General features: G+C 46.3%; 1 protein-coding gene across 1 annotated transcript in view; it reads left to right on the top strand.

Annotated features, from left to right (window-relative positions):
• The window catches only part of msh3 (mutS homolog 3 (E. coli)), a 209193-nt gene that overhangs the window by 149738 nt on the left and 46710 nt on the right, over window positions 1-12745 (top strand).

The raw sequence follows: 12745 nt of genomic DNA, 5'->3' as shown, positions 1-12745 counted from the left end.
GGCGGAGCTGCAGTCAATACCTCTTTAGTGATAGTGATTGTATCGAGTCCTCACCTCCCATCACATCCATAACATCTTTCCTTGGCATGTTGGACATGTGAAGAACGACACCAAATAGTTGTTCAAGGCCTTGGCCATTTCCACATTACCCAATATTAATTCCCCCTTCTCATCTTCCAAAGGACCTACGTTCACTTTAGCCACCCTTTTCTGCTTTATATAATTATAAAATCTTTTACTCTCTGTTTTTATATTTTGTGCTAGTTTACTTTCATAATCTGTCTTCCCTTTCCTTATTGCTTGCTTAGTGGTTCTTTGTTGCTTTTTAAAGTTTTCCCAATCTTCCAGTTTCCCACTACTCTTGGCGACTTTGTGTGCATGAGCTTTTAGCCTGATGCCTTCTTTTATTTCCTTAGTTATCCGAGGCTGCTCTCCCCACCCTTACTGTTACTGTTGTTATTCCTTTTTTGTTGCACTATTCATTTATTTTGTAATTTATAGTAATTTTTCTGTCTTTGCACTGTACTGCTGCCGCAAAACAACACATTTCACATCATACGTCAGTGATAATAAACCTGATTCTGATTTAAAAGGGACATCAGGGGCAGCTTCTTCACGCAAAGGGTGGTGCGTATTTGGAATGGGCTGCCGGAAATAGTGGTTGAGGCAGGCACATTAGCAACGTTTAAAAGCCATCTAGATAAGTCCATGGATAGGAGAGGTTTAGAGAGCTGTGGGCCAAACGCGGGCAGATGGGACCAGCTTGTTGGGCAACACAGTCGGCATGGACGAGTTGGGCCGAAGGGCCTGTTTCTGTGCTGTAAGACTATGACTCTAAAAAGCTGGCATAGTGGCCATGAAACTATGGATCATGGTTAAAAGCCATCTGAGTCACTAACATCCTTAAGAGAAGGAAATCAGCTAACCTTGCCCAGCCTGGCCTATATGTGACTCCAGACCTCCCAATGTGGTTCAGTCCTGTCAGGGACAATTGGGATGGGCAATGCCTGCCAGCAACTTGCACATGGTGTGGGTAATTGGAGAAAGTGCTCAGACAGCATGGTGCGAGCAGATTTGATGGACCTGCTGCACTTCTCCTGCCTATTGATCTCCGAAGCTTGGTCGGTTCCATGACCAGAGCTTGATGGACAAGGGGCAATTTTGGCATAACAGCAACTTTATATTCTGGAGGCTGTGTTTTAGAAGAGGATTAATTATGGAAGTTGCTTGTTATATTTCTGTGTTTTATTGGTAAATGTTATCTAATTTTTTCATAGCTTTATCGAGTAATAAATATGTTTCAGTTGCTTTGTCTTTATATTGAAAGGAAATCGCTCATTTTAATATTCTGCTGTTCCTGAAGCTGTGTTCTTATGGGGACTGACATGACTGTAGAATCCAGCGGATTATAGATTTGCTAAGTATTAGCCTGGCTTATCAGATAATAAACTCAGAGCTTCCAGGTTCTTGGTTACACAGTCTCCTTCCAGTGGTTGATTCAGAATTGTGGAATGAGAAACTGCTTTCTTAAAAAAGTAGAATGGGTGCAAAAGTGTTTGCAAGTACAATACCTGAACCAAGACCATTTACGGGGCTGACCAAGAAGGGATGAACCATTTGGGACCCCTTTCTCTAGAAACAAGAGAGCTGTGTGATGACCCAAGGAAGGTCTTTAAGAAAGTGATAGTGTGACAGAGCAGGCTCAGAGGAAATACTCCCATGTGGGGCAGAACAAAATGAATATAATCAATGATGTATTTAGTAGAGAAAAGCTTCTCAACTCAATGGGCTAATTATGTAGAACACATTACTATAGTAGTGGTAAATTAGTTTATTATTGTCACATGTACCAAGGTATAGTGAAAAACTTGTCTTGCAAACCGTTCATACAGATCAATTCATTACACAGTGCATTGAGGTAGTACAGGGTAAAACAATAACAGAATGCAGAATGATGTGTAACAGTTAGAGAAAGTGCAGTGCAGGCAGACGATAAGGTGCAAGGCCATAACGAGGTAGATTGTAAGGTCAAGAGTCCATCTTATTGTTCTAGGGGACCGTTCAGTAGTCTTATAACAGCGGGATAGAATCTGTCATTGAGCCTGGTGGTATGTGCTTTCAGGCTGTTGTACCTTCTGCCTGATGGGAGGGGGCAGAAGAGAGAATGTCTGGGGCAGGTGGGGTCTTTGATTATGCTGGCTGCTTTACCAAGGCAGTGAGAAGTATAGACAGAGTCTATGGAGGGGAGGCTGGTTTCCGTGATGTGCTGAGCTGTGTCCACAACTCTCTGCAGTTTCTTGTGATCCTGGGCAGAACAGTTGCCATACCAAGCCATGATGCATCCGGATAGGATTCTTTCTATAGTACATCGATTAAAAATTGGTGAAGGTCAAAGGGGACATGCCAAGTTTCTTAATTTCTTTGGTGGTTGAGGAAATAGCTTAGATGCATGTGAAGGGGAGACCAGATAAATATACAAGGGGAAAGGTGGGATGGGGCGGAAGAGGTCTGTGTGGGGTATAAAAGCTGGATTGAACCAATTGGCCTGTATCTGCTCTGTAGATTTGCACCTCCCACTGGGGCCTCTGTCAACACCTTACACAAGCCAGCTTTGCCAACAAACCTTGTTTCTTTCAACTGTGAAAGCTGAAGCTTTTTACGTCTAGTGAGTAAAACCTTGAGTATAGTTTGGTACAATGGATATTTAAAATTGCTTTGTCTTCGGATATTGGGCTATCACTACATTTTTTTTTAAAAAACAGTTAACATACAACAGCACGTGGAAGTAACCTGTAACTTGACAGAAGAGTGAAAGTGAAACATTTTTTTAAAATATCACCAACAACTGAAGGATGTGCATCAAAATGAAATGAAAAGTGCTGGAAATAGTCAAAGGCAGACAGTATCCATACAGAGAGAAACCAATTTCACATTTCATGACTACAACCTTTCATCAGAAGTGTTGTTTATCAAGGTGCTGCAGTTGCTAATGGACCATACTCCATTTTCCCTTTTTACATAAACCTTACTCTGCAAAATGAGGCCATTCAAGCTTCAGTGCCTCTGCACACATGGCTCACGGTAGTCTCAATTCTCTGGCTTTGGTCTATAACGTTTATGTTCTCATCAAAGACATGTCCAACTTCCTTTTAAATGTGTTATCAAACAGCTGCTGGAGGTAAAATATTTTATGCTCTAACAGCCTTCTGTTTGCAAACATTTCCTTTAACCAGACCCTTTGTTCTTCCAATGAATATTCTGAATCTTATTTACCTTTTAAACTGTGCCAACCAGAACTTCCTGTGCATTTCCACCAATTTCTGGCTTCAGCTAGAAGAGTCGATGCAAATCTTTGATGCCAATTGTGAAAAAAAATACAAAGTAGTAGCTTGTGGCCTTGTACAAAAGGATTGTAGTAGCCTTGGGATCACACTATTACCAGGAAATGAAGTGGAAGGTATAACTGTCAGCACTAATTTATGATCTGCCATAACACTTTCTCCTGATTTTATTTCCATCTCCCCAGTACTAGGCTGGTTTCCACTTGAGTGCTAATGTGACTTTGTTCTTTAGCAATAATATCACTGATTGCTTCTATTTTCGCTTTCACTGACCTGGCCGGGACCTTTCAGATGCTTGGCTTGGTTGTACCATTTCCCCCAAACAGCAGCATTTAAAATCTTTTGATCTTCACTGCACAGATGTCCCTGTGCGCTAGAGATAATGCTCGTTTGGAATTCAAATGCAAAGAATTTGTACAAACATTATTCTGAAGGTACCATGGGGAGTGGCGTTTTAATTACATCCTTTGGCAATATTCGTTCTACAATTCCCAGAACATTGAATTACCTCAGTGCAGTCAAATGTTTTAGTCAATGGTATGTCTGCATCCTATGATGGTTTCTTATGTCAAAGTCGTATTTGCATTTCTGGCCATTAAAATTAGAGACTAGAATTTTTGAAATGAATGCCAGTCCATTTAGGAAAATGGTTATTAACTTCTATTGTCCTATCTATTATGTATGCCACAGCCATCATCACTGCAAAGATTATTTGTTACTATTGTATTTATCAGTCATTGTTACAGCCACACTTGGGAGTATTGTGTACATTTCTGGTCGCCACACTGTAGGAAGGTAGCATTAGAGAGAGTACAGAAGAGATTGACCAGGATGTTGGCTGAAATGGAGGGCTTTACTCGTAAGGAAAGTTTGGATGGGCTGGACATTGTCTCATGGGAAGTTGACCTCAAAGATTTATAAAATCAAGGGGCATAGATAGGGTAGGTAGTCATAGTCTTTTATCCTAGGGTGAGAGAATCTAAAACTAGAGGGCACAGGTTTAGGGTGAGAGGGGAAAGATTTAAAGGCGACCTAACAGGTAAGTGTTTGGGTGGTGGTTGTGTGGAACGGGCTGCCAGAGGAAGTGATAGCGGCAGATACAATTACAATGTTTGAAAGGAATTTGGAGAGGTATTTGGATAGGAGAAGCATTGAGGGATTCAGGTCTAATGTTGGCAAATGGGATTAGTGAAGAGATTCATCACGGTCAGCATGGACGAGTTGGGCTGAAGGGCCCATTTCTGTGTTGTACAACTGTCTCTGTCACCCTCCCGAAGTGAAGGCTCCAATGGATTCTTTAAATAATGACAGAAATCCGTAAGTGTAAACTTGTTTTAATGCAACAGTACAGTAATCTTTCACATTGAAGTTATGCAGATTCTTCATTCGTATTGGAAATTTTGCTGTGCATTTCCTCCAATGCTTTCGTTCTTCTGTTGAGTATAATGCAAGCTCTCTAGCCCAAGTATCCAAAATGGGAATTTTTTCAGGATCCCTGCCAAAATACATCATAGGTGCCACCATACTGATTTGAAGCATTGTGCTTCATGATGTGCAGAAAGTGTCTGGTGATAGATGCTGGGTAGATTGGTGCAGAGAGAAAGCATGTGACCATTACAGTGATGCAGAAAGCTGAAAAACTACAAAAATTAGATTAAGCTAATCTGGTGTTCAACCAGGAGGAGTGCTTTCACTTTGCTAATGTCATATCATTTGAAATATCATTTCAAAAAGCAATGTGAGAAGCTTTTAAAATTTAATGCAAAGGCTGATTCACGTAAAGCTGGTGTTAAACAAAGGTCCGTGAATGTGGGTAAATCAGTCAAGCTCGAAGGTTGTGGGCTTGAGGGTTTAAGCATTACCACAGCAATGATCTGCATGTTTCTGGGACACTGGTGTGTGTAAAGGCAAAACAATGACACAGGTTGCAAGAAAGAGAAGTAGGTGGCGTAATTCTATAAAGTGTACAAAACAGTGAGATCTGGGGGTATATGTACGTAGTTCATCGAAAGTGTCAGGGAAGAAGGAAAAGGTGGTGTGAAAAAACAAATTGGATTCTGGGCTTTATAAATAGAGTCTTAAGAGCACAAGAGCAAGGAAACTGTAATCAACCTATAAACCACAGGCTCAGCCATAACTGAAGTACTGTGTTCAATTCTGACTGCTGCACTCTAGACAAATGTAAAGCCTTTCGAGGGGGTGCAGATGTGATGTGACTGAAATGATTGCAGGGGTGAGGGTCTTGCTTGCACAAACATGAATAGCTGGGATTGTCCTCCTTTGAATAAAGGAGGTTGGGAGGAGATCTGATGGGCGTATTTAAATGGACAGAGTAGATGGAGAGAAACTATTCCTACTGATAAAAAGGCCAACAACTGGGGGTATAAAATGAGGGCAACCAGCTGGATTGATGCTGTCACTTCCTTATGTGCTGTGAACATCTTCAGGAGTTGTAGATTAATGAACCCTGTGACATTGTGACTCAATGATTACGGCATGGCATCTTCCACGTAACAGTAAGCGCTGAGGGGCTGTCCGCAGACAGAGTAGTACACTGATTTATTTACACAGTGAGAGGTGAAGACTTTCTCCTGTGGAAGTCGATAATGCAGATGAATGAGGCCTTTTCTGGCAATGCAGTTCAAGGAAGGTGCTGTTAGGAGGGAAGACCAGACTGTATCTGGTGTGAAGGAAGCCATGGACAGCGTGATGGTTGTTATGGGTGCAACTGTGGCTGCACCATATGGGTATAAGCTATTGGTGATGATTGGGACTGCTCCCCCTCAAGCGCTGAAGGCTTATTGGGGTTATTTGGTGTGTGGAGCCAGGCAACGTTGTTGAGTCATTAATGAATACTTCTGTATTCACCAAGTAGGACGTGGATGATAGTGAATTCAGGGATAGGTACATGGATGATCTGGAGCAGTTCAGTATTAAGAAGGAAGGAGGTGTTAGCTGTCATGGGATGTATAAGAATTGACAAATCCCCAAGGTCGGATGAGATCTATGCCAGGTTGCTATGGGAAATGAGGGAGGAGGTGGCTGAGGCCTCGAGGAAATGTTTGCATCTTCGTTAGTCACAGGTGAGGTGCCAGAAGACGACAGGGTAGCTGATGTTGTTCTTTAACTTAAGAAGGGCAGCAGAAATAAGCCAGGTAACTATAGGCTGGTGAGTCTTACGTCAGTGGTAGGAAAATTATTGGGGAAAATCCTAAGGCACAGGATTTGTGTACATTTGGAAAGTCAGGGGCTGATTGGGGATAGTCAGCATGGCTTTGTGTGAAGGAAATCTTGTCTCATTAAATTGACTGAGTTTCTTGAGGAGGTAACTGAGAAGATTGATGAAGGCAGGGTTGTAGGCATTGTCTATATGGACTTTAGTGAGGCACTTGACTAAGTCCTGCATGGTAGGCTGGTCCAGAAGTTTAAGGCACGTGGGATCTGGTAATTAGATTCAAACTTGGCTAGGTGATGGTGGTGGAAGGATGTTTTTCTGATTGGAGGTCTGTGACTAGTGGTGTACTGCAGGGATCGGTGCTGGGACCCTTGTTTTTGTAGGACATTGGAATAGTAAGTGTGTGGATGACCCAAGCGTGGGTGATGCAGCTGTCTGAGGCAAGAACAGGGGATAGAGTAGATGGAAGATTGGGTAGAGCATTGGCAGATGGAATTTAATCCTGGAAGAGAATGGTTGGTATCTGGAACTTGCTGCTCTGACACCATGTTTGACAGCTCTGTGAATGAAGACCCCTTGTAAAGCTTTACAATTTCAGACGAGAAGTGCGGAGCAGAGGAATTGTTCTGATATGGTGACCTGTGTGAAGACTGTATTGTGCAGTAGACGAATTGTGACACTAAAGCATCTGTGATCTGTCGGATGTAGGAACGTCCTCCATGGTTATGAATCCCGTTGAAGACATCAGTGGCAATGACAGTGAAGCACCTCGGGAGAGAATGGGCACGGATCAGGGGAGGTGTATTGGAGCTGGGTACATCAGGTTCTTTGAGCAGAGGAGTTTCACCACCCAGCAGGAAATTGCCAAAACTAGAAAAACCTAAATTCATGAAGCAATTGTCACCTCAAGAAATATCATCACTTAATCAATCTCCACACCTGGACACACAAGAGACTGCAGATGCTGGGATCTGGAGCAAAGCACAAGTTGCTGCAGGAACTCAGCAGGTCAGGCAGCATCTGTGGAGGGAAATGGACAGTTGACGTTGTTGGGTCGAGACCCTGCATCTAGACTGGAGGTAGCCAGTATAAAATGGGGGGGAAGGGGTGGAGCTAGAGCTGGCAGGTGATGGGTGGATCCAGGTGAGGGGGGTGATGGGCAGATGGAGGAGGGGAGGGTGGGAATGGTGCCATAAGCTGGGAGGTGACAAGTGGTAGTGGCAAACGGCTGAAGATGGTGGAATCCGGTAGGAGAAGAAAGTGGAGCCTGGAATCAAGGGAGGGCAGATGGGAACAGTGGGGGGAGGGGACCCAGTGGGAGGGGTGTGTGGGTGATGGGCAGATGGGAACAGTGGGGGGAGGGGACCCAGTGGGAGGGGTGTGTGGGTGATGGGCAGATGGGAACAGTGGGGGGAGGGGACCCAGTGGGAGGGGTGTGTGGGTGATGGGCGGATGGGAACAGTGGGGGGGGGACCCAGTGGGAGGGGTGTGTGGGTGATGGGCGGATGGGAACAGTGGGGGGAGGGGACCCAGTGGGTGATGGGCGGATGGGAACAGTGGGGAGGGGACCCAGTGGGAGGGGTGTGTGGGCGATGGGCGGATGGGAACAGTGGGGGGAGGGGACCCAGTGGGAGGGGTGTGTGGGTGATGGGCAGATGGGAACAGTGGGGGGAGGGGACCCAGTGGGAGGGGTGTGTGGGTGATGGGCAGATGGGAACAGTGGGGGGAGGGGACCCAGTGGGAGGGGTGTGTGGGTGATGGGCGGATGGGAACAGTGGGGGGGGGGGCCCAGTGGGAGGGGTGTGTGGGCGATGGGCGGATGGGAACAGTGGGGGGAGGGGACCCAGTGGGAGGGGTGTGTGGGCGATGGGCGGAGGGGACCCAGTGGGAGGGGTGTGTGGGCGATGGGCGGATGGGAACAGTGGGGGGAGGGGACCCAGTGGGAGGGGTGTGTGGGTGATGGGCGGATGGGAACAGTGGGGGGAGGGGACCCAGTGGGAGGGGTGTGTGGGCGATGGGCGGATGGGAACAGTGGGGGGAGGGGACCCAGTGGGAGGGGTGTGTGGGCGATGGGCGGATGGGAACAGTGGGGGGAGGGGACCCAGTGGGAGGGGTGTGTGGGCGATGGGCGGATGGGAACAGTGGGGGGAGGGGACCCAGTGGGAGGGGTGTGTGGGCGATGGGCGGATGGGAACAGTGGGGGGAGGGGACCCAGTGGGAGGGGTGTGTGGGCGATGGGCGGATGGGAACAGTGGGGGGGAGGGGACCCAGTGGGAGGGGTGTGTGGGCGATGGGACCCAGTGGGAGGGGTGTGTGGGTGATGGGCGGATGGGAACAGTGGGGGGGGGGACCCAGTGGGAGGGGTGTGTGGGTGATGGGCGGATGGGAACAGTGGGGGGAGGGGACCCAGTGGGAGGGGTGTGTGGGTGATGGGCGGATGGGAACAGTGGGGGGAGGGGACCCAGTGGGTGATGGGCGGATGGGAACAGTGGGGGGGGGACCCAGTGGGAGGGGTGTGTGGGTGATGGGCGGATGGGAACAGTGGGGGGGGGGGGGACCCAGTGGGAGGGGTGTGTGGGTGATGGGCGGATGGGAACAGTGGGGGGGGGACCCAGTGGGAGGGGTGTGTGGGTGATGGGCGGATGGGAACAGTGGGGGGGGGACCCAGTGGGAGGGGTGTGTGGGTGATGGGCGGATGGGAACAGTGGGGGGGGGACCCAGTGGGAGGGGTGTGTGGGTGATGGGCGGATGGGAACAGTGGGGGGGGACCCAGTGGGAGGGGTGTGTGGGTGATGGGCGGATGGGAACAGTGGAGGGAGGGGTGTGTGGGTGATGGGCAGATGGGAACAGTGGGGGAGGGGGAAGGAAGGGTGATGGGGGCTGTGGGAATAACTGTCGATCGGGAGAGGGAGAGAAAAGGGATTGGGGGTGGGGGCAGTTTAGCAGAAGCTGGAGAATAACAGCACGCCATATTCCACCTGGGTGTCTACAAACCGATGGCACAAGCATTGAATTCTCCAACTTCTGGTGTGGAATTTGGGCGAGCTGTCCCACTGGCTAGTCAGGTAGCAGCCTGACATAGTTGTACTCATTGAATCATGCCTTATTGCCATTATATTGGACTCTTCCATAACAATTCCCATGTATGTCCTGAGTCATTGGCAGGATGGACCTACCAACGAAGATGGCACAGTTGTAACCAGTCAGGATAGAGTCACCCTAGCGGTTCTTAATATTGATTGAAGTTTTATAGCATCAGGCCAAAGACAGGGAAGGAAACCTATCAACTTGCCTCTGATGAAGAATCAGAATCAGGTTTATCATCGCTGACGTATGTCGTGAAACTTGTTTTGTGGCAGCAGTACAGTGCAAGACATAAAAATTAATGTAGGTTACAAAAATAAATAGTGCAAAAGAGGAATAGCGAGGTAGTGTTCATGGGTTCACGGACCGTTCAGAGATCTGATGGCAGAGGGGGAGAAGCTGTTCCTGAATCGTTGAGTGTGGGTCTTCAGGCTCCTGTACCTCCACCCCAATGGTAATAACATAAGGAGGGCATGTCCCGGGTGGTGAGGGTCCTTAATGACGGATGCTGTCTTCTTGAGGCACCGCCTCTTGAAGATGTCCTCGATGGTGGGGAGGGTTGTGCCCGTGATGGAGCTGGCTGAGTCTACAACCCTCTGCGGCCTTTTTCGATCCTGTGCATTGGAGCCTCCGTACCAGGCCGTGCTGCAACCATATCTTCCACGTCATTCTATGATGTCTGTTTTGAGTTTTGTGGATCCTGGTGAAGAGTTGGGAATCTGAGGCAGATACTTTAAAAGGGAAGTACTGCTCTGGTCAAAGCAGTCACTCATATCGGAATTTCTCAACATTGGGAGTGAGCAAGCGAAACCAGGAGATGAGGGGAGTGGGTTGTGTAAAGTTTGCAGATGAAATGAACAAATATCGTTATTTACTCCAGATTCTGTGGAGGGATATGTAAAAGCACTTAATGAAATGGATTTTATGGATGGGTTAAAAAGAATCCACTGGCGATTTTGACCATTAAAGGTTTTTAATGGACATTCCCAAACCAGCTTCACAGAGCAATACTTGCATGTATGTTGTGCCCCACCAGAACAAACACTTTCTAACTGCACCTTATTGTCTGATTGTTAAATGGAAGAAAACCTGAATTTACGTTATTCTGAGAATGTTTTGCCTGCATTCACTGTCTTTCCCATTTCCAAAAGACCTTTAATGGAATAGACACAAAATGATAAAATGTGACAATTTATACATCATCTGCCTCAGGTAAAATAAAGTGAAGAGCTTGTAACGGACACTGGGACTGCATAACTTGCTCTCGGCTGACATCACGTAATGTTTGCAACACGAGCACGTGTGCTGATCCCTCTCACTCACCGGTTCGCACAGTATTACAATGGGAACAGTTGTTTTTATTCTTTTAAACAGGCAGGATTATGTTGCAGGCTCTTTGTTAATCATTAGCTGTTCTCATCTGGAGCATTGTGGATTTTTTAACGTCTCTAGATTAGTTCATGAGATTTCTTTCAAGTGGTACTTGGGTATCTTTGCTTAACATGAAAGTGACTGTATTCTTTTCACCTGCTTTAAAATTGTACCTTGAGCATAGAGGCGCAGAGAATGGACATTTGCCCCTTTGCCCCAGCAACCTAATTGTTACATTATGCTAATTGGTGTTTATTGTGAGTAATCACTTTATAATGTCTCCAGAGTTTATTAGCTACGCCCAACTATCGTTGAGCAGGCACGGTGCGCCATTACTTGAAATGATGCAGTTTTTCTGGTGAAGATATCCCACGAGGTTATTAGGGAGGGTGGGTGTCCTGCATTTAGACCCAGTGACACCGTTAGAACAGGATAAATATTCCACTTCTCGCTATGTGCGTGATCTGATATGAAATGCTTTTGAAAGTCAGCAAAAAAAACAAGTCCATGTGTGCACAGGTGCAATGAAAAACTTAACCTGCAGCAGCATCACAGGCACAGAGCATCATATGAGCAGCATTCATAAGAAAAACATAAACATAAATTATACACAATTTCTAAATGAAAACACAATTAGAACAAAATAAAACAAAGTCCATTTTAGTTCAGAGTGGTCATAGTGTTGCTAGACTGTAGTGATTAGGGTTGTGCTGGTTGGTTCAAGAACCGAATGGTTGAAGGGAAGTAGCTGTTCCTGAACCTGGTGGTGTGGGACTTCAGGCTGAGATGTGACCCTTTTGAATAATCAGCTACTACTTTCAATATTTTATTGTTGTTGGGGAATAAAAGGAGAACCTGGATCCCACAGAAATTTGGTTACACTTTGATCCTTGATCATCAGGGAAATCATCACTGCTCTGGTGTGTGACTCAGAGGGAGACCTGCAGGTCGTGGTGTTCCAATGTGTCTGCTGCCCTTATTCCCTTTGGCGGTAGAGGCGAGGGTTTGGGAAGTTCTGTCACAGGTGAAAGTGAGCTGGTGCAGGCTGCTACAGTGGTCGATGCAACCAATTCAAAGGGATTTAAGTCAACAATGTTAGTGATACGGTTACTGGTAAGATAGTTAAATTTCTTTCACCAGTGTTCTGTCAGAGCAGCCGAGGTGAGTGATTGCAAGGTAATTGTAGGTGGCATACACGTTGCAACTGTGGTAACTATGTAGATTGCTGCCGGTGATCACTACAGAGCAAGATTATTGGAAAAGCCACTGGGATTTCAATGTGTGTTGAGTACCCATTCCCATGTTTCAATCTCCAAAATAAAACAACTTAGAGATTCATGTCATTTAAGTATTTGTTTACCTGATCATGGAAGCACACTTATTCCTCAAAAGGAGACCTTTGGGTATCTGTCAGAGTGTTTTGACCACCTAGAGTCTGCATTGATCACCTAGAGTCTGCTTAAAGGTGCTGCTTGGTGTTAACCAGCTACAATTATATTGTTTAGCAAGAGAGGTGAACCAGGCAGTTGTTACAGCTGGGGACTCCTCTCTCAGGGCAGTGACTGACTGTAAAGCTATGAGGAGCTGACTGAGATGAGTGTCAACTAACTCCTTGGGGTTCATTCAGTAAACCAAGCTGTGTTACAGAACATAACAACATAGGAGCAGGAATCAGATATCTCTTCTTCACTGCCAGTTCTCAATAGCCCTCAATTCCCTGATCTTTCACAAATGTATTTACTTCCTCTTTGTCTCCAGAGTATTCCAGAGATTC

Source organism: Pristis pectinata, chromosome 7 (genome assembly GCF_009764475.1).
Source record: "Pristis pectinata isolate sPriPec2 chromosome 7, sPriPec2.1.pri, whole genome shotgun sequence".
Taxonomy (NCBI): Eukaryota; Metazoa; Chordata; class Chondrichthyes; order Rhinopristiformes; family Pristidae; genus Pristis; species Pristis pectinata.
Note: the sequence above shows the minus strand (reverse complement) of the source record. Positions and strands in the feature narration are given on the sequence as shown.